General features: G+C 43.0%; 1 protein-coding gene across 3 annotated transcripts in view; it reads right to left on the reverse strand.

The window, feature by feature from the left end:
* Positions 1-18,712, reverse strand: part of CUL1 (cullin 1) — a 99,812-nt gene extending 81,100 nt beyond the window's left edge. The window contains exon 1 of one of the 3 annotated variants that reach the window (XM_032245133.1): positions 18,347-18,493. The gene's annotated coding sequence lies outside the window, so the exon portion shown is untranslated. Of the gene's footprint in view, positions 1-17,245; positions 17,665-18,346; positions 18,494-18,618 lie in introns of those variants that run through there. The other 2 variants (XM_032245135.1, XM_032245134.1) reach the window with 2 other exon arrangements.
* Between the last annotated feature and the right edge of the window lie 8,626 nt (positions 18,713-27,338).

The following is a 27,338-nucleotide window of genomic DNA, read 5'->3' on the forward strand; positions in this document are numbered from 1 at the left end:
CTGTTAATCAAAAGAGGAAACCGCGGTAACAAAAAAAAAAAAATAAAAACAACTAAAAGAAATGCTTTGTAAAACATTACCAATAGAGGGGTTTACACTCCCGCAACAATATATCAACAGGTGAAAACACAAATGTCAAAGCTTTGCCTGCAGGTATTAGAAGAGATGCCATATGGCATGCATGATTTGCTGCCGTATTAAAGATAAAGGCAAAAGTGGCAATTCAAGTTAATAGGCAAAAGAAGTCATTTCAGGCTACAATTATCAGGAAGTCTTTACAGAATGTGGGCTTCGAGTGTTTCCCAGAGGACGAGCAGGAATTGAACAGCAGTAGAGGTACAGGGAAGCTGATGTCCAAGGAAGACAAGCACGACGCAGAAGCCAATCGCAGGAACCGGGTGAAGGATTTGTGCAAGTCGTGAGAGGTAGCAGCTGGGTTGGTGGTAACAGGATGCAAGGCCTTTATTCCGTGAGGGTGACAGAGTTATGGAAGGTTTCAGAGAAGACAAGTGACACCGAGATAACAGCTCAACTTAGACCTACAGCAATGGAGAAGGAGAGGCCCAAGACATAGGCGACACAAAGCAGTTATCACGGTAACTGGTCTGACTGGATGCGGTGGGACAGGTAAGAAAGAATTCAGATGACAAAGACTCTAATTTATACTTTCCAACTTCCAACAATTCATTTCTGGGTTCCAGAACTTGACAGACACTGCTTTCAAAATTCAAAACAAGGCCAATGTGGTGGCCTGTAATCCTAGCACTTTGGGAGGCTGAGGCGGGCAGATCACCTGAGGTCAGGAGTTCGAGACCCAGCCTGGCTAACATGGTGAAACCGCATCTCTACTAAAAATATAAAAATTAGCCAGGTATGGTGGTGCGTGCCTGTAATCCCAGCTATCTCAGAGGCTGAGGCAGGAGAATTGCTGGAACCCAGGAAGTGGAGGCTACAGTGAGCAGAGATCACCCCACTGCACTCCAGCCTGGGCGACAGAGCAAGACTCCAACTCAAAAAAACAAAACAAAAAACAAAGTTCAAAACAATACAGCTATTGCTGAAGAAATGTTCCATGATAAAAATAGGAATTTGCCAGATCTAATAACATGACAGATGCCTTTCTCCTTTGACCTGGCAATCCACTTCTAGTAATCTATTCCCAAAATATGTCAGCCAAAACCACAAGAAGTGGTAAATTCAAGTTGTGTTGCTGCAAGACTTGAAATCAACCCCAAACCCATGAGTAGGGAACAGGAAGACTAAGTTAGTACAATGGAGCACTGTGCAAAGATAGAAACTGTTAAGAAAGAAAGGACCTCCACATACTGATAAGAAAGTAAATTCTTAGCGGATACTTAGCTGAAAACAGGCACTATTTATGTGTGAGGGGAGTAAATACTAACACGTAAGTGTAGATATATATTTTTTTTTCCAGAAGAAAAATTGGGAAGCTAAACTGAACACTAATATAAAATGGTTACCCACAAGGGAAGGAGAAAACAGTGGGGGAGGTGAGTGGAAGAGCGACTACAGTGGGGTCCATGGATGGATTTCAGGGGGCTTCTGAATGTAGATGGGGCAAAAAAAATTATGTCTTTATTTCTACTAACCTCTGATGGAAATTTGACAATTCCTTTGGTTATGAATGCAGGCAACAGACGCAGTACTTTTAACAAAATGCCTAACGTTGTCAGCAAGAAATCACAAAGATTTTCATTATTCCATGCCAGCCACTGCCAGTATCATTTATGCTCATCAGCACCTTGAAATTATAGTAGTTACATATGAAGTCTGTAACTACCAGATCTAGGACAATGTCTGCATGTGTTAGCCTGTGTAATTATCAGGAATGGACATGTCTGCTACACTTTTGATACTTTTTATGATTTTAAAAAAACAAAAAAGTTATCCTGTAAATGCTAGAACATCTTGGAGCCATATGTGGCCTGCAGGATCTCAAGCAATTCTAGCCTCTGCCTTAGGTAATTATCTGGCAACAATATAATTGTAAATAAATATGAACTCACAAATATAAAATATCATGGCAGTTCTAGGTTACAGGATGATTATCCAGACATAGAAGTATATTTATATGAAATTCTTTATATCACTAAATTGAACACTCAGTTTAAAAATTCTCATGCTGGCAAAACCCCAGGAGTAAAGGGAGTTAGAAAAAACGCTATATAAGAAAGTGAGGATTAACAGAAATAGGTAAGTTATGAGAAGAAGCCTGAAACTAGAAAGAAGATGAAGAGCTTAATTTTAGATAAGTTGAATGTGAAGTGATTTTTTTTTAAAGGCAGGCAGTTAAAAAATTGTAACCCAAAGGAAATCACACCTGAAGAAATAAATTTAGTAATAGACAAGTAAAATTGTTGGCATCAGTGCAAACAAAAATCTTCAAAGCGTGAAGGAAGAACTTAATAGAGATGAGGACTAAAACACTGTACTTCAAGGATGTGGGGAAAGTAGTCGCTTGCCTCCCACCCCTCCCAAAAAAATAAGAGAGAATGCTTGCAAGAGACAGAATATATTAAGCAGGAGAACAAGGAGGCCAGAAAACAAGCCAAAGGAGGCTCAGCTATGAAACTTCTAGCCCAAGAGTGTTAAGGTTGAAGATAAATCAAAGGTCTGTTATGAAAAAGTCACTCACCGTGGTAACTGCCAGGAGACATGGCCTTCAAGAACATAACTCCAAAAGAGTAGAAAGCGATGAAGCCTGGCTGCAGCCAAGTAGAAATGGAAATGACTTGCTCAAAATGATGGTGAGAAGAGGATGGTGGACTCTGTCACTAGCAGAAACCACCAGATACCTGCCTCTCCTGACATCGCTGTCACAAGAGAATCCTCAGTACTGACTCAGAGAGCATGAAGACTTATTACCGCATTCACCATGATACGACGACTGGTAGGAGTGAGACATGAAATTTCCTTTTAAATTCTAAAGCCAGTAAACACTCATAATTACAACAAACTTGCAAATGAACGGACATGACAAATATGTCTCCCAAAACCACACACCTTATTCAAAAACAAGGTACAACTCAGGAGGCTGAGGCAGGAGGAACGCTTGGGCCCAGGAGTTCCAGGCTGCAGTGGACTCTGATCATGTGACCATATTCCATCTTGAGGGACAAGGCAAGACCCTGTCTCAACACACACAAAAACAACAAAGCACAACCAATAATACTTCCAGCAGCATTCTCACAACAGAACTTCTGTGCATATCTCTCAGCTGGATATATGGAACCCTGGATTCAACCTCTGGTATAAAGACGACCATGTTCTGCCCAGGTGTGTTCATGCTTTCCACTGCCCTCTAAAACGAGTCCCTTTGGCAACCTCAACAAGATGACCCCCACTCAGATCACCACCAGAGGGCACTGAGAAAATACCACACCAATCCCTACGGAGGAGAGAGACAGACTCCAAACCAGCCAGCACTGCTGTTCAGATTCTCTCACAAGGGGCCGTTGGTTCATTCTATAAAGCCAATTCTAATTCTGTTCATTCATTTTTAAGTTTTCCTCTAAAAATGAAGCACCAAGGAGTGGGATGGGGAGAAACTGGCCAAAGGTACAAAGTTTCAGTTAGACAGGAGGAATAAGCTATGTAGATGTGAAAATTGCTTAAAAGCAAAACAAAAGAGAAAAAAATGCTTACAGTACATCTTAAAAAAAATGTTAAGTATGTGAAGTGACGGATATAATTAACTTGATTTAATCATTTCGTGATGTGCAGTATACATATATCAAAACATCAGGTTGTATACTGTAAATACATGTTTTGTTAATTATACCTTAATAAAGTGGGGAGTAGAAATTAAACACAAAAATACCACCTTCTTAGAATTGCTATAAAGAATAAATTAGTAGAGCCTCAAAGTTTTACTACAGTTCCAGCTACTTGGGAGGCTGAGGCAGGAGAATCGCTTGAATGCAGGAGTGGAGGCTGCAGTGAGCCGAGATCTCGCCACTGCACTCCGGCCTGGGTGACAGAGACTCCGTCTCAAAAAAATATACATATAAAATAAAATATACACACATGCTAATTTAATTAATCTCCCCCCCCACACACACAATTTTATAATTATGAGAATTCTCAGATATCATTAAGTACAGAATTTTTCTCCTAGAAACATCTTAGGAATTCGAAAACAATTTTTGTTCTCTTAGAGTTGATACTTCAATAAGTAATAGAGGAGGGTCCTTTTAAATTCTAAAAAGTCCACACACAATCACTAAATGCCTTAAATATTGTTCAATTCACAAATGAATCTTAAGTCAACATCTATATTCTTCCTATTTTACTACATGACTTCCAAGTAGGATGCCACAAGCGTCACTGGCATAAACTGCTCCAGAAAACCTGAAAACTTACAGAAAACCATGATCACATTATATTTATCAGGTGTTATAAAGACTGCCCAGTTTGTCCAAATAAACTAGTTTTAACTGCTAAGGACTGAATTCCAGTTCAGTTTCACCACAATGCTTTTATTCAGTTACCTACATTGAATCCTAATTACTCAATGGTCTAGATTGGTACATTGATGTATTTTGTTTCCAGTATTTTCATTCACTTTAAGACAAGAAAAAAGTGGTACTACATTTTATCATAATCATCTACATCACACATGCATTTCAAACTGAGGGCTGCAATTCACTATTGTGTAGATCATGAAACTAACTTAGTAAAAGGGAAGGGAACTTTTTAAAAATTGAAATAGAAAGAAAGCTCATAGAATGTAACACGGTAAGTATTACTCAGTGCATTTTTTTTTTCCAGTTATGTCTGTGTGGGTTCCGGGTTATCCCACAAAAAAACATTTTACTAAAGAAACAATTCAACAGGCACTGACTGGCAGTACACAGTGACAAATTTCAAACAGCTAATATAGAAATGCATGTGATTGTCTCTCGAACTTCACAGTTCTGGCTCCACAAGTCACTGGCAGTGTGAGCTTGGTCAGTTTCCTTAACTTCTGTGCCTATATTTCATCATTTGTACTAGGGATAATATTGTATCTGTTGTATAAAGTGGCTGTGGGGAATAAGTGAGTTGTGAAAATAAAATGCTTAGCAGAGTCCTGAAACACGGTAGGCATTTGCTACTTACTATTCATGTTAATACTACTACAAAGGGTTTCTAATATCTATGAAATTCCTAAGATAGTCCTTAAATGTTAAACCAGTCATGCTTATTTTTAAAGTCAAAATGATGTACATTAACATTGTCTAAAAATTCCACAATACTTTTGATAACTGATGACACAGAGGTGGTGCTTCTCCAAAATTACCACCAAAATGTATCTTTGAGCAGAGGGTGGAGGATTTCTTTGTATTGGGACAGACCTGGGGATCCAGCCTAAGCTGTGACAGAGTTCAAATTTTCCTTGAAATATCACTCTCTCAAAATTCACATGACTCTTTCGCTGTAACATGAAATACATAACAATACTTTAAAACACCAGCTTGACAGGGCTTCCTAGCTCTCTTTCTAGTGAATGAATGGGCTGCTGTTGTATGAAATCTACTGACTTTGGAAATGCCGCTACTGAAGAGCTCTCACTGCACATCAGCATCCAAGAAATTTATCTTCTGTCTTGACACTATGGTATTTTCAGAAGCCAGCCCAACACAAATACAAAGATAGAATGAGCAAGCCATTCTGCCCTCCTTTTAGGGGGCCTGTAGACACTGGTGCTCCAGGCCACCGAGCACGGAAGGCCAGATGTGTACCTCCTGGAGGGTCTTTCCCTCTTCCAGTGAGCCGTGCACACGAGGACCACTTCCGTAAAGGATGCCCTTAGTCAACCACAAATGCTATTAACTCCCAGTCAAATGAAAAATCTCAACTCACAGTTCCCACAATCCTATTCAACTAATTTCCAAATTTTCCTCATGTGGTGAACGGTGTGCCCTGCCGTTGAGTGTGAGGCCTTGAATACTATCTGCTCAACAAGCAGATTTTGGAAGCTAGTGTTATCACTAAGTGAACATGAATCTTTTCGCCAATAAGAACACCCCTTTTCATTATTTTTTTTTCAACTAAGATAATTTAACCCTGAGTCAAAAATTCTGATCAGCAACTTTCCCTAGCTAAGCAAACCTTCAAATACACTTCCCATTTCACTACAAACTGGCTCAAAAGGAGAAAGGGTGCTACCATGCTGTTTATTTGATTTAGGGCTTTTACGTTTTGTGTTTAAAGACACCCAACCACTTTATCCACCCTCCTAAAGGAACTGGGCACAGTTAAGTGATATCTCTTTCAGGTAAGATGCTCCTGACACACGTCCCCAGTGGTCCCTGAGCCACTCAAGGCTCACAGTGATCGATGTCACCCACTGTACCTGTGATTCCATCTGTCTGCCAGACTTGCACCCCTGTTCTCTGCATATATGTTCAATGCTGCATTTGCTAAAAAGCAGCTTGTTGAAAACGTCCTTACTAGCTATTACAACATCAAGTACTAAGAACTCTTTAGTATTTTCCAAAATTATAAACACTGGGAAGAGGGTATGGGGAGAAACATATATGCAGAGAAGTGTATATTTAAACCCGGGCTTTAAATCAGTCAAGAATAATTGGGAAAAACGGTTTCTCAATCATTTGAGTATGTCTTCTGAGCTCATAGAAATCTGTCACTCGATAACCTTCAATAAGAGACAAGGTTCTTTTGGGGAGGGGACTTTTTAAATTTTGCTTCCTACTCTGTCTCAAAACAGTCTGGCCATACCTATAATAAAGGAGAAAATGTGGGCTGGACATGATGGCTCATGCCTGTAATCTAAGTACTTTGGGAAGGCAAGGAGGGCGGATCACCCGAGGTCAGGAGTTTGAGACCAGCCTGACCAACATGGTGAAATCCTGTCTCTACTAAAAATACAAAAAAAAAAAAAAAAAAAAAAAACAGGAGGGGGGCAGGCGGCAGCATCAGCTTTGCTTATTATTCTGAAACAGTGGTAAGCCTCTAGACATTTGCATTCGCTTGTAGTTTTTATAGAAATGCCCCTAGTCAAGATGTGCCTTTCTGTGTAGTTACAAAAGTTTCTAGTCAGTTTCCCTCATGGTCTGTACAATTTGTATTTATTTGTTACCCTTAGAGTGGTGGGTTTTGGGGGTTATTGTTAAAGGGCAGAGACACAAAAGCATCAGCAATAATTTAAACCTACATTTTACTTATTTTTGACACAGGCTTTCACTCTGTCACCCAGGCTGGAATGAAATGTGCTACTTCGGCTCACTGCAACATCCCACTCTCGGAGCTCGGCAATCCTCCCACCGCAGCCTCCCAAGTGGCTGGGACCACCGGTGGGAGCCATCACACCCAGCTAATATTAATTTTTTGTAGAGATGGGGTTTTGCTATGTTACCCAGGCTAGTCTCAAATGCATAAGCTCAAGCAATCCAGCCACGCTGGCCTCCAAAGTGCTGGGATTACAGGTGTGAGCAACCGCACCTGGCAAAACCCAGACCTTAAATAAGTATAAAGAATATCCTGCATGTCAAGATTGCTACTGATTTACTGATTTCTGTCACAACCCTAGCTGTATAAACTTAAAAAGCTTGCTTGAGAAAATACACAAGTTAATGAGGTAAATTATCTGAGATAAAATATGGACAGACTACTGTTGAGACCTTCCACACTAAACTTAGGCTGTCCATATTTTTTATCTCAGATAATTTACCTCATTAACCTGTGTATTTTCTCAAGCAAGCTTTTTAAGCTTACACTTCAAGTAGCTTATTTTGAAAGCCATAAATCCATGTTCCCAGTTGAAAATACAGTTAATATTTTTAAAAAGGTAAAGAACTAACACTAACATTACAAAATCCAGATTTTCCCCATAGTTTTATCATCAAGAACTCTATAACACTTTAAAGCACGTGACGCTCACAAACTTGATTCAGTTTCCTGAAAAATAAAATGTACACATCAAAAAAGCAAATAAATCAACTTCTGAAAAATATAAATACAATGGAATAAAGAGATGCACATTTTAGGACTTTTTTTTTGGCGGAATCACACACACAGAACACAGTTTGTATGCGCATATACTCAAGTTAGCCTGTACTCAACTGTCAGTAAAGCAAATCCCCCTCTGTATTTTTGGTGGGACAGTACTCTTTTTAATGTGAAACTGTAGTTTCACTCACTTTCACCAAGAGAGGCATCAGAATGCTTTTTAGAATCACTTTTCCTACAACTATTAAGGGAATCACTATCCTAGTTACATACATACACACTCACCTATATGTTTACCATAAAAAGCAATGTGGACACTCATCTTCCACAATATCTATACCTTCGAAACAAAACTTCAGTGTAATATATGGTTTGCTGGTTATCATCAGTGAATTCTTTAATCAGTTTTCCATAAACTAGCCTTATCAATAGAAAAATTCCAACATTTATAATTGATTATGGTAAAACCTCAAAGTTAACAGAACTTCCACAAATTGGTTGCTTTGTTGAAATTTTGCTAAACGCTGTCACTAGAACTTATATTCCAAGTTTGAAGAGCTAAGAGACATATACCCAGAACCAACATCCAGCTACTTTCAAATGCGAAACGCAGCAGAGCCAGTTTTTTTAAAAAGCCTGTTAGCATTATACATATAGCTAGACCTTGAGGATTTTTTGAAAGCTTATGAAGATGAGACAGGAAGGCTGTGGTGAAGGGTTGACAAAGACGAGAAGCCGAGTCCCCTCTACCAAATGCTGGCGGCCCAATACCTGCCCTGGAGAGCCTCTGTAGTCAAGGAAGCCGGGCAAGTCCTGAACAAAGCAGCAATCAGCAGCGCACTGGATCCCCAGGTGTGAGGGCAGAATGACGCTGGTGACTGCAGGGCCAAAGAGGAAGGTATAAACACACAGCATGTGCTTATGGGGGAGTAACTAGTAAGATTTGGTAGATCGCTGAATATGGACAAACAAAAAAAGTAAAGTCAGACACACAAATATTTTACTTGTCTCTGATATAATGCTAGAAATAGAGACACCGGATATGGTCTAAGGAGCAAAAAAAAAGATCAGGATGGGGCAAGCCAAGTTGTAAGTAGGGGCAGGTTAGTCAAATGGAAAAGCCCTGAAGGCTATTAGCAGGACTGGAAGGCACTCAGCTGAAGTTGCTGAGTCGCTTAGCCTGAATAAAACCGAGAATCCCCAAAGCAAAAGAGACGAGAAGATCAAGTTAAAGCTATCTCCTGAATGCTCATGAAGAGTTAGAAAAGATAAGATGAACTAGAACAGCAAATATTTTGCACGGAACCCTAACTTCAAGAGGTGGCCCAAGAAAAAAGAAGGGTAACCTGGTCCACAAGTCTTGGAAATGGGTAACGCGGCCTCTCGTCAGAAGGGGCCAAACACTCTGGAGAACAGACCTGGTGATGTTCCCCAAATTAATCTAACGCAAGACCATCATGAGAACAGTGTTCACCCTCTGGAAATCATGAATTCAAAATGCAAGAGAACCAATCTGATAAATCAAGTAAAAATCTAAGAGAGCCTTCAAGAGGAGAAGTATTGAGATGCTTTTAAAACCAGAAAGTTTTAGATTTTTAAGGAAAAAATGTGAAACAGCTTTGTGGTTAAACCATTATTGTACAGGTTTCAGAAGCATTCTCCACGGACACAGCTAGGGGAATAACACCCACTGGGGCCTGTCGGGGAAGGTATGGGGGATAGCATCAGTCAAAAGAGCTAATGCATGCCAGGCTTAATACCTGGGTGATGAGTTGATGGGTGCAGCGAACCACCGTGGCACACATTTACCTTTGCAACAAACCTGCATATGTAACCCTGGAACTTAAATAAAATACTGTTCTCAACATATGACACCACCAATAAGATGTAAATGACACAGGCTTTGATTTTGTTGTCTCCCATATGCCTTAATTTTTTTTTGAGACAGTTTCAACCTGTCGCCCAGGCTGGAGTGTAGTGGTGCGATCTCGGCTCAATGTAACCTCCACCTCCCGGGTTCAAGCAATTCTCCTGCCTCAGGCTCCTGAGTAGCTGGGATTACAGGTGTGCACCACCATGCCCAGCTAATTGTTTGTATTTTGAGTACAGACAGGGTTTCACGATGTTAGCTAGGATGGTCCCGATCTCCTGACCTCGTGATGCACCCACCTAAGCCTCCCAAAGTGCTGGGATTACAGGCGTGAGCCACCTCGCCCAGCCTGCCTTAAAAATTTTTTAATGTAATTCCTCTAATAGTATTTAGGATTTAAACAAGGACTAGAATGAAGCAAAAATTATTCCTACACACTAAACTTATAACCACACTCATTAGGAACCTGGCCTCTATGGCATGTCTCACATTGTACTACAAAGAACCATAGGTATTTCCAGGTGCTCGTCAGTGCTCTACCAAAGAGAAAAAAACGAACACATCCATTCACTCCGTATCAAATCTCTACTGCAGGGCACCTTATTTTCCACATTCTATGATTTTAAAATCAGTATGTGTTCTACAAAACATGTTCTTTAATATGGTAGGAGAGTTTTCTTCTTTTAAAGGTAATACATATGAATGTATGTATATATGCATATATCTCCCTATAGGAACAGTAAAGCACATTAAGATTGTAAAGGCCCTTCAATATGCCACCTGGCATCTCCTAAGTTTATTCACAGAGCTTCCCTCCCATTCCCATACCTTACATGTCACAGAACACAGATAGGCAAATATTGGTCTAAATAAATAAAAATCCTGAAAATGTGGTAACAAGTAGAGTGGTAAAGCAGAGCTCCATTATAAAAATAACAGTGACCAAAACAAACAAAACCTTCATAATGTCATAAGTGAGCACACATACAATGTTTCACCTGTAAAGCCCCTGCTAAACTGCTGACATTAAACACACACACACACACACACACAGATACACACACACCCATCCCTGCATAGGGCAAAGTCCCGTATACACAGAACATGTAACAAAGGCATCACTGAAGAGCCAATTCCAGTATGTGTCCTCAGCATTCCTAACCCTTCTTCCCTCTGTGTGTTTTGGGTCCCTTTTTGGTAGGACCTACTCTACATAGGTGCCCAAGCAGCCTTTCATCAACAAATCAAATAGGAGACACTCTAATTTCAGTAGTCTCTACTTGATGATTGACGTAATACATTCTCATGCTGTGTGTCAAAGTCCACCCTCAACCAGGACTGCATTAGACAGCCTTCTGTCCCATGTGAGGCATCTGCAAGCAGCAGAAAGCTGAGGGCAAGCAGCGATGGAGTCACAGAGCATGCTTGGCAAAGTCTTTGGCTCACACCAAGCACTGAACACAAGTATCCCTTATCTGAAATGCTTGGGTCCAGAAGTCTTTTGAATTTTGGATTGTCTCATCTTTTGGAAGATTTGAGGTACTTTGGGGATGGGATCCAAATCTAAAAGGGGAATTCAGATGTTTTATATACACCTTAGACACATAGCCTGAAGGTAATTTTACTTTCCCCTTGGGGATGTTGAATAAACTGCTGAGCACTCTCCCAAGTTGACCGTGGCCCATCACATGAGGTCGGGGTGAAGTGTTTCACATGTCACCTCATGTTGGTAACTCAGAAAGTTCTAGATTTTGGAGGATTTAGGATTTTCAAATTAGAGATGCTCAACCTGGACTAGGAGTTATTATTGCATGTAAAATAAACGGCAAGTAAACCTTTTAAACGTTTAAGATGGTAGAAGTCAGAAGAATCAGTCTGGAATTTTCCTTCACCATCCCCCACACTAAAGTCTCCAAGTTCCTGAAGATAAGCTTGGAGTTTGGGGAGGGGGAAATGACTATTTCCCATGTCTATTCCCTGAATTCCACTTGAGATCAAAGAGTGGGTTTATCGACATCATCTAGAATTGCAAACCTTTCCTTCCAGTCTCACCAAAGCCTCCTTCCTTCCCTGAGAAAAGGTCTGAGCTCTCTGCCTCCTCCCCTCCAACCCCCTTTTGACTTTTGGATGTATATCAGGCATATGTAACTATTTTCGTTAGTATTTAATTAATTTTGACATAGTAAAGACACCCCCAGAACCCCCTCCAGCATTTGTATTATTTAGCATACATTTCTTAAATAATTGATAGTCGCTTTTGTGAATTTTCCAAGCTACAGTACCCACTGGACCAAAATATTTTTTCTGATTTTTAGCAGATTCTTATTCTTAAGCATAATGACATTAACTTTAAACATTAATTGAAAATGCATCTACTATCATTAGGAGTTGTGAGCTAAGCAAAAAAGGATAGAAAGTTCACACTAATACTAAGAAAAAGAAACTTCCACATTAAAGACAATTCATTAGTGCCTAATGTAGTGTTATAATAAACAATCAAAACATAAATCAGTTTCATGAGATTAGGACAGTTTTGTGGAGGGCATTAAATGAGGGGACTAAAGTAATTGAAGGAATAAGATATGGGGAAATAAACAAAAGTCAGATATTTAACCCTGTGCACCAACACACAGCAAATACGAAGTGCTTTTAGCATTAAGTAGAAACGTCTTCCTTGCAAGAAGCTACTCTGCTTCTACTGTTTGAGATTTCTTGATTTTATTATAAATTAATCCACTGAATTATAAATACATGTGCACTGTAGAAAGTTGAAGGAAAAAATTTTTAAAAAACTAAAAATAACCCACTGCTCAGAGAAATTAAAAATAATTCCACTGCTCAAGAGATAATCAAGTGTTAACATTTTGGTTTTCATCTTTTTAAAAAATACATATACTTACACACCAAACAAAATTTTAGACATTACTTACATATGCTGTTTTATAAAGTTATATTTTTTTATCATTAATACTGACTGTTCATTAAATACAGTATTATGAAAGTTGAAAGATTGATCTAAATGCTGAAATAGGGCCAGGTGCGGTGGCTGGTGCCTTAATCCCAGCACTTTGGGAGGCCGAGGCAGGTGGATTAAGTCAGGAGTTCAAGACCAGTCTGGCCAAGATGGTGAAACCCTGTTTCTACTTAAGATACAAAAATTAGCCGGGTGTGGTGGCTTGTGCCTGTAGTCCCAGCTACTTGAGAGGCTGAGGCAGAGAGCTGCTTGAACCCAGGAGGGGGAGATTTCAGTCAGCCGAGATAGCGCCACTGTACTCCAGCCTGGGTGACAGAGGAGGATTGTCTCGAAATAATAACAAATAAATGCTAAAATAATCATCCTTAATAACAGCAAAAAAACCAGAAAACAAATGCTTGTTAAGAGGCTATTAGTTAAATAAAAGCATACCCTGGACAGAATATTAATCTGTTAGTCAGCTTTTTTTGTATTTTCTTAGACTAAATTCTTAGAAATGGAATGGCAATTGCAAAGTATACATATTTTATAAGCTTTTGTTACATATTTTGTTCTTTAAAATTCATATTAAATTACACTTTCTAGTAAGGTATGAGTGAGCTCATTTCTCCATACCCTCGCCATACGTAGCTTATTTTGTAATCTATGCCAATTTAAACAAACAGTATCTCACTGATTTGCATTTCGAGTACAGCTAGTGAAGTTCAAAGTTTTTTCATGTTTCCTGCTCCTCTCTTTATAAATTACCAGTTTGCCCATTTTTTTCCACAGGGGTTGGGGCAGTCCTCTTTGGTTGTTGCTGTTCACATGCCCTCTTTTTACAGTAAGGAAAGTAAATTTGCTTGTAAGTTACAATATTTTTCTGTTTGCCATTCACCTTTTAATTCTGTTTATGGAATTTTAACACAGAGAAGTTGTATTATTCTAAGGTACTCAAATATTTTCCTTTACAGTTCCTATATCTAGGTCTTCTCCATCTTGAGATTGCCATGCTGCTGTTTTTTGGCTTTAAAATTTTTTCTTGAAAAAATATTTTAAAAGCACCCAAGTTTACCCCCTAAAATGACAGTCATTTTTACTACTTTAAATATCTTCATTAGTACATACACACTTTATACATATTTTAAATGGCTGCACCCATTTCATACAGTCTCCTTTCCAAAATATTTCTGACACAGGCCTTTAAAAAAAAATTGCAGCTTGTTAGATTTGAACTGTCTTGAATGGTTTTACAAATTTTTGCAAGGCCAATGAGTCATAACATCACACCCAATTTAACAATAGCCCCAAAGTTCCAGAACTGTTCATGTCTATGCTATCAGTGCCTGATTACTCTCCCACAATGTTACTAAAAGACCAGGAAGAATAAGCTCATTCTTAGCAGCAGATCACAGTTCCGCATAATGAATTCTGCCATAATGATCAGATATCAGTCTTTAAAGCTTTTCATTTTAGTCTCTTCTAGTCTTCTTCCACCTTTTATAAACCAGTCAGTCAGGGAACATTTGGTTAAAAGCCTGAGCTCTGGAGTTAGCCAGGCTTCACCACCTTCCTAGCCCTGACCTTCACCGCTCAAAGTCTCAGCTCCTTCACCTGTATTCTGTAAAGTGGGTTAAACCATAGTGACTACACTTCAGAGGGCACTGTAAGGATTTCCAGTGGAAAGATGTACGTGAATGTTGACGCATGCAGTACGCTAGTCATTGGGGACAGATGCTATCACAGCCTCCCTGCCCAAAGGAGGTCAGTTTGGTGGGAGAAACCACCAAGTACAACCAAAAGGTTAAATATTGTGATAGTGACACAGGCAGGACACCACGGGAACCCAGGGAAGGCTCCTAACCCAGACCGAGACATCAGGGCCAGCTTTCCAGAGATGGTGATGTGTGAGCCGTCAGTGAAAGAAAAGGCAAAGAGTCACATCTTGAATGGAACTGCAACAGCACCGAAGCATGCAGTGAACACTAGGAAGGGCAGAACAGTGCTTACTTGGTCCAAGTTTCCCAAGGGAAAAAATATACCTCAATCTTAGGCTTCACAACCCTGCTTTTCAAACATGAATAGAATACTTGATGTTCTTTGAGACCGTTTTTCCCAAAATGCTGTTAATGTTAAAAGCCGTGGCATTCCCATGAAATCCACATACTTTGAGGGCCTAAGGAAATCAACAGTGTCAATTTAAAAACCATCTCATTTCACAAATGAGGAAATACAGGCCCTCGCAAAGGTAAGCTTGAACTAGACTCCATGTCTTCTCTCCCAATCAAGACGCTCTATACCTAAGCAAAAATAAATGACTACATCTCTCTCTCCATCACAGAATTTTTAGAAGTGAAATACCTCCATGCATGAATAAAAAACTTAAGTCATTAAATGTTATAATCCTGTTTATAGTGTGCTTACTCAATGTTCATTTTATAAACAGGAAACTTCCTATAAAAAGGAAATTATGTCCTCAGTAGTAAACATAAGGCTTTTATCCAGATTGGATCTATTTTTCATTTAATGTTCATTTCTCATTTGCAAAACAAACTGGCTGATAAACTACCAGATATTTTTAAAAAGCAAGGCAAACTTAGAATTGGCCCTTCAAATGGTTAACTCTTTTCTCCAGACATACCCAAAAGACAAGTTCAAAATGAAGCTGACAGTCCCCCAAAGACATTTTATTCCAGAATGACTCAAGGTCATGGCTCTGGGACCTACAAAGGGCTGAAACAGCAAAAACAAAACAAAACAAAACGCCTTCATAAGTTCTTATGGTTCTAATGTTTTTAATTTGAAGATCGGCAAGTAACAACTCCCCAATTTAAAGTACATTCGTTTCAATTTGCCATGCTGAAAGACAGACACAATGCCTCTGGGTATACTAGGAATGACATTCTGATGAAAGGGCCTCAGTGGCCCAGGGATGGTTCCTCCCGCAGCAACTTCCTATCCCACTCCAGCAGAACCAAGGGGCTGGCCTCATCTTTCCGACAAGGAGACGCCTCAACTACCAAGCTGCTTCATTTCAAAGGCAAGGCTGGATACTCAACCTGGGGGAAAAACCTGATCGTGTTTGTGTTTCCAAAAAAAGTATTAAAAAAAAAAAAATCCACACCTTAAAACTAGTTTTAAGGGGAAAGAAAGCTAAAGTTTCACAACTTGTTCTCTCTTGGCACTGTCCTGGACTTCACAGGTATAGAAAACCTGGGCATTTTTCTGTTGGGGCCCTATACTAGATACTGGGGTGCTGTGGGAAGGTGGGAAGTGGAAAAATGGGAAGGGAGAGTGGAAAAGGAGGGATGAGAGAATCAGTTTTACTTAAGTGTATAATAAAGCTTGCATTCTTAACCGGCGTAAGTGCAACGACTGCGTTTTCTGTAGCCAACAATCAGGGCATGTTTTCAAACACTAAGTTAGAATTATTCCAGAAAACTCACTCATTCAAAAATAAGCAATTGAGGCACCACCATAACCAAGTTCTGTTACTCTGGAGAAGCAAGAATAAACAAGGAACATCCCCTGCCTTGGAGGAATTCAGAGTCAGAAATGTATGGGAAATAAGGCCGTATTGTAGTTCATTACAGCTAGAAGATAACATTCAGTAAGTGGCAAGAGTCTAATGAACTGTAATATCTAAGGAAACCATGCAGAATCAGCTCAGGCATGCGTGTCTGTCTTCTGATGTGGTACACACATTGGGAGTGGGGGGTGGGGCTGCCTGTAAGGACCTGAGCATGTGGCTCTCAGGGAGGGAAGCTTTCACAAATTGGTGAAAAACCCTAGCATATCTAAAGTTGGTTTGCTGTTTGACAAAACAGTTTTTAAAAGATGAAGCCAATGCGGAAAGAAGTGTAACATATTTAGAAAGCAATTCGGCCATCCCTCTCAAGCTTAAGGAACACTCTCCTGAAACCTCCAAAAATGGGCATAATAGAGTTAAAGGGAGCCAGTCCTGTGTTTGCATGCTTTGGGATTTGAAAAGCAATGCAACTATTTCGACTCACCATGGAAAACAACAAATAGAACCTTGAAGTAAAACATTTTCTAATACCCAAAAACCTCCTTTAAACAAAGAAAAATCTCATCCCCAAATATTGTTTTCAAACAAAATGGTTTTACATTTTAAATATCATTACATATTTTACTGCATAATACACTCTCCAGGATTTCAAAAAACTGGGTACATTTTCGGGTGCACCATGAAATGAAGTGTTAAAACTGCACACACTTCTGCGAGGCGTTAGGTCCTAGAAGCTCATGGCTTGAAGTAAAAAAGGAATCTAGTTTCTCTTCTGCCGCTTCGTTAAGATTATTCCAAAAAGTGTGATCGTTTACTCCACTCAGAACTTTTGACGATTTTAATGCTACTACAGGAAAGAGCAATCGCACTGAGCAAATAAATATTTAAGTAGACTGCAATTCAGTATTTGCGCACTTACCACTAACGCCTACTACGAACCAGAAGCAACCAAGAGTGACCCAGTCGGAAAAGAGAATCCTCTTTTTGGCAAAGCCAGCCAGGCAGAAAACCTTAACTTTGGGGATTCATTTCAAGCAGGGTCTACAAGCATTCCTCTCTTTCTTGATTATCTTACGTCTGCGCTACACAATATTACACGGGTGGCAGAAACAGGGGTCTTTCAGATCTTGGGGCAAAAATCGCACGAACCCGAGCCTGGGGACCCCAAGTCCCCGCAGCCTGCGGGCGCCCGGTTACCTCCAGGGTCATGGCGCGCGCTCCCGTTGGGGCCGGGGGCGCGCCGAGGCCGCGGCGCAGGGCCCGGCCCGACTCGCGAGCGCTAGGCGGGCGCCGGGGGGCTCCGTCCGGTTTTGCCGCCGGGCTCGCATCCCTGAGCGCCTGCCCCGGCCCGCTCCCCGAGGACAACTGGGCAAAAGGACGACTGTTACCCAATAATAGCGTCCTGCACGGTCGCAACAATGCCGGCGGGGAACCCGAGAGCCGCGGGCAGGGAACCGGAAAGCGAGAAAGCCCGGCTTGGCGGCTGCTCGTGCGCGCGAGCCCAGGGCTCACAGGAGGGCACGCGTCGGCCGGAAAGCGGCGCCGAGGAGGAGCGTGGTCGTGAGGGCGCGAAGGGGCAAGGGCACGGGTCCCGGTGTCCCGCGGAGGTCGCCTCGCGAGGCGAGGCGCGAACGCCCGAGCCGCCCGGGGCCACACGCCGGCCCAGACTCCGCGGACCCAGCCCGGTCGCGACGGGGAAACGGGCCGGCGCCACCAGGCCGCCGCTCTGGGCGCGGTGAATCGGGCTTTTTCCCTGTGCGTAGTCCAGGCCTGGCCGCCCCGGCCCGTCCGGGGTGACTCAGGGCCCAGCCCCGCTCGCTCCCCTGCTGCCCCCGGCGTCCTCCGCCCACGAGCCCCCGGGCCCGGCCGCCATTCTGCCCGGCCGCGTTTCGGTGGCTCAGGCCTCGCCCAGCGCCTGGGCTCGGCGGCCGCGGCCCGAGTCACTGCGACACCGCGGCTCGGGACCGGGCCTGCGCCGCCGCCGCCACCTTCTTTCGGTCCCGCGGCCGCCGACACTCACCCGCATTTCCGTGGTGCCCACAAGGCTCCCGCGACGCCTCCGCCTGGTCGCTGGGCCTGGGCCCCGGCGAAAGCCCCGTCCCGCCAAGGTCTGGCTGCGTCCCTCAGCCACCGGGGCTGCCCCGCCTGGAGCTGCGTGCGACACGGAGCCCGCCTCCTCCTCCTCCCCTGCCCGCCCGGCCCTCCTCCTCCCGCCGCCGCCGCCGCCGCCTGCACCACGCAACCTCCGCCCTCTCGCCTTCCCTCCGCGGCTCCCCGCCCTCCCGGCCTCACCGGCTCCGGCGACCGCGGGGGAGAAGCTGTTGGGGGAGGGCCGGAACGCACCGCCATCGGCGTCCGGGGCGGGGGAGCCGGGAAACCGTCGTCGCCATCGCCCCGCCAGCCCGCGACGCGGGAGGGGCCCGGAAAGCTCCCGCCCGCCTGCCGCCCCGGGGGAGCCCCTTCTGCGGCCGAGGCCCCCGCTCGCGTGGGGCGCTTCTACCTGCGAGCCCGCGGCCCCTGCCCCCCGACACCCGAGTCATCCCGGACCCGGCGCGCCGGATCCTCCGCCAGGTTTTACAGCCTCCCTCGCCTTGGGGCCGCCGCGGAGGACCCGTTCCCGCCACTTCGGACCTCGCCAGCGGGAATGAGCTGCTGGGGTCGGGGACACCACCAGCCTCTGGAGAAAGGGCCCGAAGCACCCCGAAGGAGAGGGGCTCCCAGTCCTCCTGCCCGTCCCCTGTGCGCACAACCCCTGCCCCCCGCTGGCCTGGAACCCGACTCCCCACCTTTGTCGACCGGGACTGGGGGATGCACCCCAGATCAGAAAGTCAGAGGTGACCAGGTGCCTCCCAGAATCAGCGCAGACTTCCAAGGAACCTGTAGCTGATTCTCGACCCCCTTAACACCTGCAGGCCTTACGATGGGGCTCCAGAAAGCTCGAGCTTATCTGCGTGTCTCTTTTTAAAAATCACTTCTAAGATCAAACCTAACTAAGCTTTCCCTTTTCAGACTCTTTCACTAACTCCCATTTGGCAGATTTTGACATTCACTCTACCCTTCGTCTTTGTAAGGACAAATCAAGACTAGAAGGCTTTGATTACATATAGGGATGGCATGAGGCATGATGTAAAATAGTGTTGTTTTCACGTGTAGTTCGAAGTCATCTCATTTGAAATTAACTGTCATGATTGGCTATTTGGAATATTAACACTAAATACTAATTTTGGCAGCACAAATAGCCACCTGCTGCTATGGTGACAAGGGCTGGAGGAAGCGTGGTGTCCCCCCACACCTAGTGAGGGATGCCTGATTAATACCACGGCTCACACGTAACCGAGCGGCTCATTCCACGAACAACCCCCGGGGGATTTCGAATTCTCCTGTCATCTGGGCAAAAGATGTGATGAGTGTAACTTTCTGTTTCCTCCAAACTAAAATGCTACACAGATTCCAGTACTACTCCGGACAGAAATCCTCAGTCAGAGCAGAGGGCCGTCCCCAGAGTCCACAGTTTCCTGCGTAACGTGGGTTTGTCTCAGAAGAAACATCCCACTGGTCTATGTGATCCCCTCTATCGAAATGTCTTGGCCCAGCAGGGTGACTCACGCCTGTAATCCCAGCACTTGGTGAGGTCGAGGTGGGCGAATCACGTAGGTCAGGAGTTCGAGACCAGCCTAGCCAACATGGTGAAACCCCCCTCCCCTACTAAAGATAAAAAAATTAGCCAGGTGTGGTGGCAGACGCCTGTAGGCCCAGCTGTTTGGGAGGCTGAGGTAGGAAAATTGCTTGAACCTGGGAGGCGGAGGTTGCAGTGAGCCGAGATTGGGCCATTGCACTCCAGCCTGGGAGACAGGGCAAGACTCCGTCTCAAAAAAAAAAAAAAAATGTATTTTGTCTACATCTAAGTATCTGTCAAAGTAATGCATTTGTCACTCAGGTAGGTAATCCTTTCATTTGTGCAGGGTGTTGGGGCGTGAAAAATTCTTGGTTTATATCCTACACTTTTAAATAACTTCGTCAAAACTTAGGTGTATTTAACACCTTTATTTTGTGAGCACATGATAAGGTTGGAAGTAAAAATGGAAGGTTTGTCCCTATGGCCCATACTTTCCAGTGTACATATGTGAGTTTTAAAAAAAAAATGTCCCAATTTCTTCCCCTTCCTGGAATCTGCGTTTTTTAGACAACTTATCTTCACATTCCCTAAGCAGTCTTCTCCAATCTCATAATTCAATATGGCCTCCTATTCTGTGACTTCCGTCAGCTAAATAGAAAGGCTGAGTGGGTCAGCCTTCCCTTTATTGTATGTTTCCTCTGCCCTCCGTTTTTCCTTAATAGAAGTATTTGGTTCACCCACACCACCCTCCCTCTTCTCACTGCCTCGGAGATTCCTGGTTCTTAACTCCTTTCTATTCTTTACCCTCCACCTGCCTACACGATCATTCTTAGCAGCAAATTTATTCCATCGACTTTTATGTCCACTTAACAACCAGATTTGCATTTACTTTGGGCAGATAACCTTGCCTCCTACCTAACAGGTCAAGGCCACCTGCTGCTCCCTTTCTACTTTAAAACGTGCTTCCTCCATCTTTCTCCCCCATCTCAGCAAAATTGATGTCCCTCTCGGATGACCCAAAGTTTGGAGGGATAACTAATTTGATAGATGTCAGAATCAAAATTCAAAATAGTCTGAACAGACTAGAACATTAGGCCAAAAGCAATGACATAAAATACAACTTTCAACTCAACAATATGATGTACTAGTTGGAAAAGCCCGAGTTTTAGATTTTAATGGGCCTTGGTTTATATTCAGTTCCTCAAATTCGAGTCATATCCAGTAACTCAAATTACTGATTTTTGCTCTAGTTAAGTCAACTGTTAATTTGGGATAAAAATACCTACCTCATAAAAGTGTAAAGAGTAATTTCTTTATAATTCCCTCATAATTTGTGGAACATTCACCAACCATTAGTTCCCCTCCCTCATCTTGCACAAGGTGGATGTCTCTGTTGCCATTCATAACACATTCTTTAATTCATGCAGACCTGGAAACAACTCAAAATCCTGACCCATTCACCTTGTATCCCAGAGCTGTCACCATCCTAGAGAACTCCTTTGCCTGTTTTGAGTCAGTCATTATCATCATACCCATTTTTCATTAAAAAAAAACCCAAGGCTCAGAGATGTTAGGCAATTTGCGCCAAATCACTCAGCCTGATCAGTGCATAACGTGACCCGGTAATTCTCACTTCTGTGTATATTCACTCCTTTACTAAGATATTCTCCCACACTTTTATTGGTTCTTTAACCTTCTAAATGCTCTTTCTTCCTGGTTCTTACCTCCTTCCGCTTGTGTCATGACTGATGGCAGATTATTCCTTCTAAATTGATACCTTCATCATCATAATGTTGTCCTTTCAAGCTTCAGTAGCTCTATATTGTGTACAGGGTTCAATCCAAATTTGGACTTGGCACTTAAGGTTTACCATATCTTGTCCTAACTTGCTTTTCCAAATTTATTTCCTGCGACTTCCCAAAAAGAACTCTCAGTGCCATCCAGTGCTGTTGGTTGTAGTCACTGGCCCACAAGATGCCAGCTGTGAATCGCCATTTATGAGCTCTTGCCTCAGTTGTTCCCCTAACAAGTACTCTTCCCCCCTTCTCTCCTCCAACTCCAAATCATGCTCACTTTTCAAGATCCAGCTCACACCCCCTCCCAGGAAGCCCACCACCTTACACCTTCTACTCAAGCTGTGTGACCCCTCCCTGATTGCCCTCTCACATGTGCCTTTCAACGAGGTGGTCTGTGCTGTAGGGTCAGAGACAATTTCCTAATGTTCACCTGCCCCATCAGCACTGTGCCTGAGGAACTCTGAAACAGATTTCCAGCAAGTTTGCTTACTACCGAAATGAAAGGGTATGGCGTTACTTGACTATGTGAACTATTATTTCTAAGACACAGGTAAGTAACTAGCCGTCCAGTCCAAAGTGAATTAACAGGATGGCTCTCAAGCCTGGTTTTGCTTCAGAATCACCTGGGGACTTAACTTCTAATTCTAAGGGCCCCATTCCAGATCTACTGAATCAAAAGTAGCTGGGAAGCAGCAGGGAGGGAACTTGAAACTGCCAGAGTTTCTATCCTGGCATCACTACTTATTATCTGGGGAACTTTGAGCAAGTTAACCTCTTTGTGCCTCAGTTTCTTCATCTGTGAGATGGGGATGATAATAATAATAGCTCAGCCGTGTGCAGTGGCTCACACCTGTAATCCCAGCACTTTGGGAGGCCAAGGCAGGTGGATCACTTGGGGTCAGGAGTTGGAGACCAGCCTGGCCAACAAAGTGAAACCCTGTCTCTACAAAAAATACAAAAATTAGCCGGGTGTGGTGGCACGCCTATAATCCCAGCTACTCAGGAGGCTGAGGCAAGAGAATCATTTGAACCCAGGAGGCAAAGGTTGCAATGAGCTAAGATTGCACCACTGCACTCCAGCCTGGGTGACGGAATGAGACTCTCTCTCTCAATAAATAAATAAATAAATAATAATAGTATCTCATATAAGATTGTTGTAAGTTAAATCTTTAATAAATATTACCTATGCTGACAGTGATAATTTTTAAAGTAAACTTTATTTAATCCAAATCATGAAATATACATTATTTGTGATTTAAAAAAAAAAAAAAAAACTAGTTCTGTTTACAGAAGCAGCTCCATATATGCTATAACTATACAGAGTAATTCAACTAGATTAATGTTCAAAGGAACCAGGAAAGAGATGAAATAATTTAATGATTTCTTCTACCTTACCTCAGACTAAGATTTTTTTTTTTTTTTTTTTTGAGACGGAGTTTCGCTCTTGTTACCCAGGCTGGAGTGCAATGGCGCGATCTCGGCTCACCGCAACCTCCGCCTCCTGGGTTCAGGCAATTCTCCTGCCTCAGCCTCCTGAGTAGCTGGCATTACAGGCACGCGCCACCATGCCCAGCTAATTTTTTGTATTTTTAGTACAGACGGGGTTTCACCGTGTTGACCAGGATGGTCTCGATCCCTTGACCTCGTGATCCACCCGCCTCAGCCTCCCAAAGTGCTGGGATTACAGGCTTGAGCCACCGCGCCCAGCCTTTTTTTTTTTTTTGTAGAGATGAAGTCTCACTTTGTTTCCCAGGCTGCTCTTTGATTCCTGGGCTCAATCGATCCTCCCACCTCAGCCTCCCAAAGTTCTGGGATTACAGGCATGAACCATTGTACCTGGCCTAATCCGCTACTTTGGTTTTACTAGAAAGGATTTTGTAGCTAATTTTGGTCCATCGAATGCCAAATAAACAAGATTTTAATAATAGAGGTAACTAGATGTAAAACATGATGCAGAAATTTGCTTACCAAAGTCACAAACTGTCTGAATGGGAAATATAGTATTGGTAGACCTCATCTTCTCAACTCTTGACTTGTAATTTTGCCTGTCTAAACAAATACACAACGGCCTTGTTTTTATTGCCTGGAATTCCACCTGAGATTATTGAGTATTATCTCTTAAAGGCTCAAATAGCTCTGAGAGATAGGAGGGCTTGATAGTCGTTCACACATTGGCATTAACTAGTTCAATCAGTATGCCTTTTTTTTTTTTTTTTTTTTTTTTTTTTTTTTTTTGTAAAGACAGAGTTTCACTCTGTTGCCTAGGCTCGAATGCAGTGACATGATCACAGCTCACTACAGCCTCAACCTCCTGGATGCAAACAATCCTCCCACCTTAGCCTCCTGAGTAGCACCTGCCACCATCCCTGGCTAACTTTTTTATTTTTTGTAGTAATGGGATCTTGCTATGTTGCCCAGGTTGATCTTGAACTGCTGGGCTCAAGCAATCCTCCTGCCTTGACCTCCCAATGTGCTGTAATTACCATACTTCATCTGGCCAGGTCACCTTCTTTTTAACACAGATCAGTAGCACCTAAAATCTGAAAGTTTTAGGCAAATTATGTTTAAGAAAAAGACTGAGTGCCTCAGGGAGGGCCTTAGGCCTTAGGCCAGAGGTTCTGGGAGGAGGAGCCTTAAGCAAAAGAAGAAAATGAAGAAAAGGAGATGGAAGGATTTAAAAATTTAACCTGTTCAATTTCAGATCTTGCATATTGCCAGTTCTAGGCCTCTTATTTTGGAATCCAGAAAATACTGCTGTAAGATAGTCATGAATCTTTTGAGTCTGGCCTGGGAGACCTAAACACCATCATAACATTGTATCAGTTTGGATCACATGAAATAGCAATTTTTTTTTTTTTTTTTTTTTTGAGACGGAGTTTCACTCATGTTACCCAGGCTGGAGTGCAATGGCGCGATCTCTGCTCACCGAAACCTTCGCCCCTGGGTTCAGGCAATTCTCCTGCCTCAGCCTCCTGAGTAGCTGGGATTACAGGCACGTGACACTGCACCTGGCTAATTTTTGTATTTGTAGTAGAGATGGGGTTTCACCATATTGGCCAGGCTGGTCTCAAACTTCTGACCTCATGATCCGTCCACCTCGACCTCCCGAAGTCCTGGGATTACAGGTGTGAGCCACTGCACCTGGCCTGAAATAGCAATGTATTTTCGAATGATTCAACCTAGTTTCTATGAGGTATTATTCACAGAAAGAAGAGTGTCCTAAAATCTTCCCTCCTTCCTTCCTTCCTTCCTTCCTTCCTTCCTTCCTTCCTTCCTTCCTTCCTTCCTTCCTTCCTTCCTTCCTTCCTTCCTTTCCTCTTTCCTTCCTTCCTTCATTTCTGTTTCTTTCCTTTCCTTTCCCCTTCCTTCCTTGCTTCTGCCCCCCACCTACCCCCCCACACACCAAGGCTGAAAGTGCAGTGGTCTGATCCCAGCTCGCTGCCCTGACATCCGGGCTCAGGTAATCCTCAGCTCAGCCTCCTGTGTAGCTGACACCACAGGTATGTGCCACCATGCCCAGCTTTTTTTTTTTTTTATGCAATGTTGCTCAAGCTACTTTTTTCCCTTTGTTGTTGTTGTTATTTATTTCTGTGGTTGTTTTTTTTGTTGTTGTTTTTTGGTTTTTGTTTTTTTGAGACCAACACTTGCTTTGTTGCTCAGGCTGGTCTCGAGCTCCTGGGCTCAAGTGACTCTCCCGCTTCAGCCTCCTGAGTAGCAGGCTACAGGCGTACACCCCTGAGCCCCGCCTACCCTGAGCCTGGCCTAGAATTACTTTTTCCAGGAAGCTTTCTGTGACCCTCCATATAGCAACCCACCTCATGTCTACATCTGGATTAGGCGTCCTTCTTGTGTAATTTTTTTGTACCATGTAGTTATTATATTGCATTATAATTTTCCCTCTGTATCTCCTACTTTCTGAGATTCTGAGCTCCTTGAATTCAGACACTGTATCTTTTGTCACTATATCTACAATATTTAACACAGTGCGTGGCACATAGTATACTAAAAGTGGTTGGAACCCAACTCATGCACTAATTGAAATTGTTTGTGCTATGGAATTCAGTCATTCCACTTTCCTCTTCAAAGAACTTTCATAGTTCTCTGCTTCCTAAAACAATCTCAAACACTTCATTCCTAATATCGAAGCACCCTCTACGCTTTCGCTCCAGTGGATCAGTCCCTCTGGTTTCTCATACATATCATACCAGATTCAAACTAGATTCCTATGAATGCCCAATTGGGTTCCATGCATTTCCTCATCTAGCTGTAACTCCCACAGAAATTGCTCTTCTCCAGTCACTGCTTACCCAAATATAACCCATCCTTCTGGGCCTACCTTAAATGCAATCTCTTTCGTGAAACCTTCTTTTTTTTTTTTTTTTTTTTTGAGATGGAATCTCGCTCTGTCGCCAGTGACACTATCTTGGCTCACTGCAACCTCTGCCTCCCAGGTTCAAGCGATTCTCCTGCCTCAGCCTCCCGAGTAGCTGGGACTACAGGTGCGCACCACCACACCCAGCTAAGTTTTGTATTCTTGAGTAGAGACGGGGTTTCACCATGTTGGCCAGGATGGTCTCAATCTCTTGACCTCATGATCCGCCCGCCTTGGCCTCCTTTCAAAGTGCTGGGATTACAGGCTTGAGCCACTGTGCCCAGCACCTTTCCTGATCTTCTACCTGATGTGAATTCCACTTCTCCTTTCACACTGGGTAAACTTCTTAAAGACATTCTTGAACAAGTTTGTATCTTTATAGGAGTGTATTAAATTATGGAAACTGGCAAGTCTAAAATCTGTAGGTTAGGTCAGCAAGCTGGACAATCACAGAAGAACCAGTGTTGAAGTTCAAGTTTGAAGGCCATTAGGCTGGCAGAATTTCATCTTGCTTATGGAATGTCAGTCTTTTGCTCTATTAAGGCCTTCAACTGATGTGATGAGGCCCACCCACATATGGATAGCAAGTTGCTTTATTCAAAGTCCACCAATGAGGCCAGGCACAGTGGCTCTTGGCTGTAATCCCAGCACTTTGGGAGGCCGAGGCGGGTGAATCACTTGAGGTCAGGAGTTCGAGACCAGCCTGGCCAACAGAGTGAAATCGTGTCTCTATAAAAATGCAAAAATTAGCCAGGCATGATGGTGCACCCACCCCTGTAATTCCAGCTATTTGGGAGGCTGAGACAAGAGAATCTCTTGAACTTGAGAGGTGGAGATTGTAGTGAGCTGAGATGGTGCCGTTGCTCACTGGATGATACAGTGAGATTCTGTCTCTAAATAAATAAATAAATAAAGTAAAACAAAGCCCACCAATGACTGTCAATCTCATCCAAAAAACACCTTCACAGAAACATCCAGAATAATGTTTGACCAAATATTCAGGCACCACGATCCAACCAAGTTGATGCATAAAATTAAACACCACAAAGACTAAGTGGGATGTCCTGGACATAACAAATGCATTTTATTTCTTTAAAAAGTAATTTATACTTGGCTGGGCACAGTGGCTCACACCTGTAATCTCAGCAGTTTGGGAGGCTGAAGCGGGCAGATCACTTGAGTCTGGAGTTTGTTCTTTCTTTTTTTTTTTTTTTTTTTTTTTTTTTTT

The sequence above is a fragment of the Sapajus apella genome, unplaced genomic scaffold (assembly GCF_009761245.1).
Source record: "Sapajus apella isolate SASKATOON/1434 unplaced genomic scaffold, GSC_monkey_1.0 scaffold56, whole genome shotgun sequence".
NCBI classification, from domain to species: Eukaryota; Metazoa; Chordata; class Mammalia; order Primates; family Cebidae; genus Sapajus; species Sapajus apella.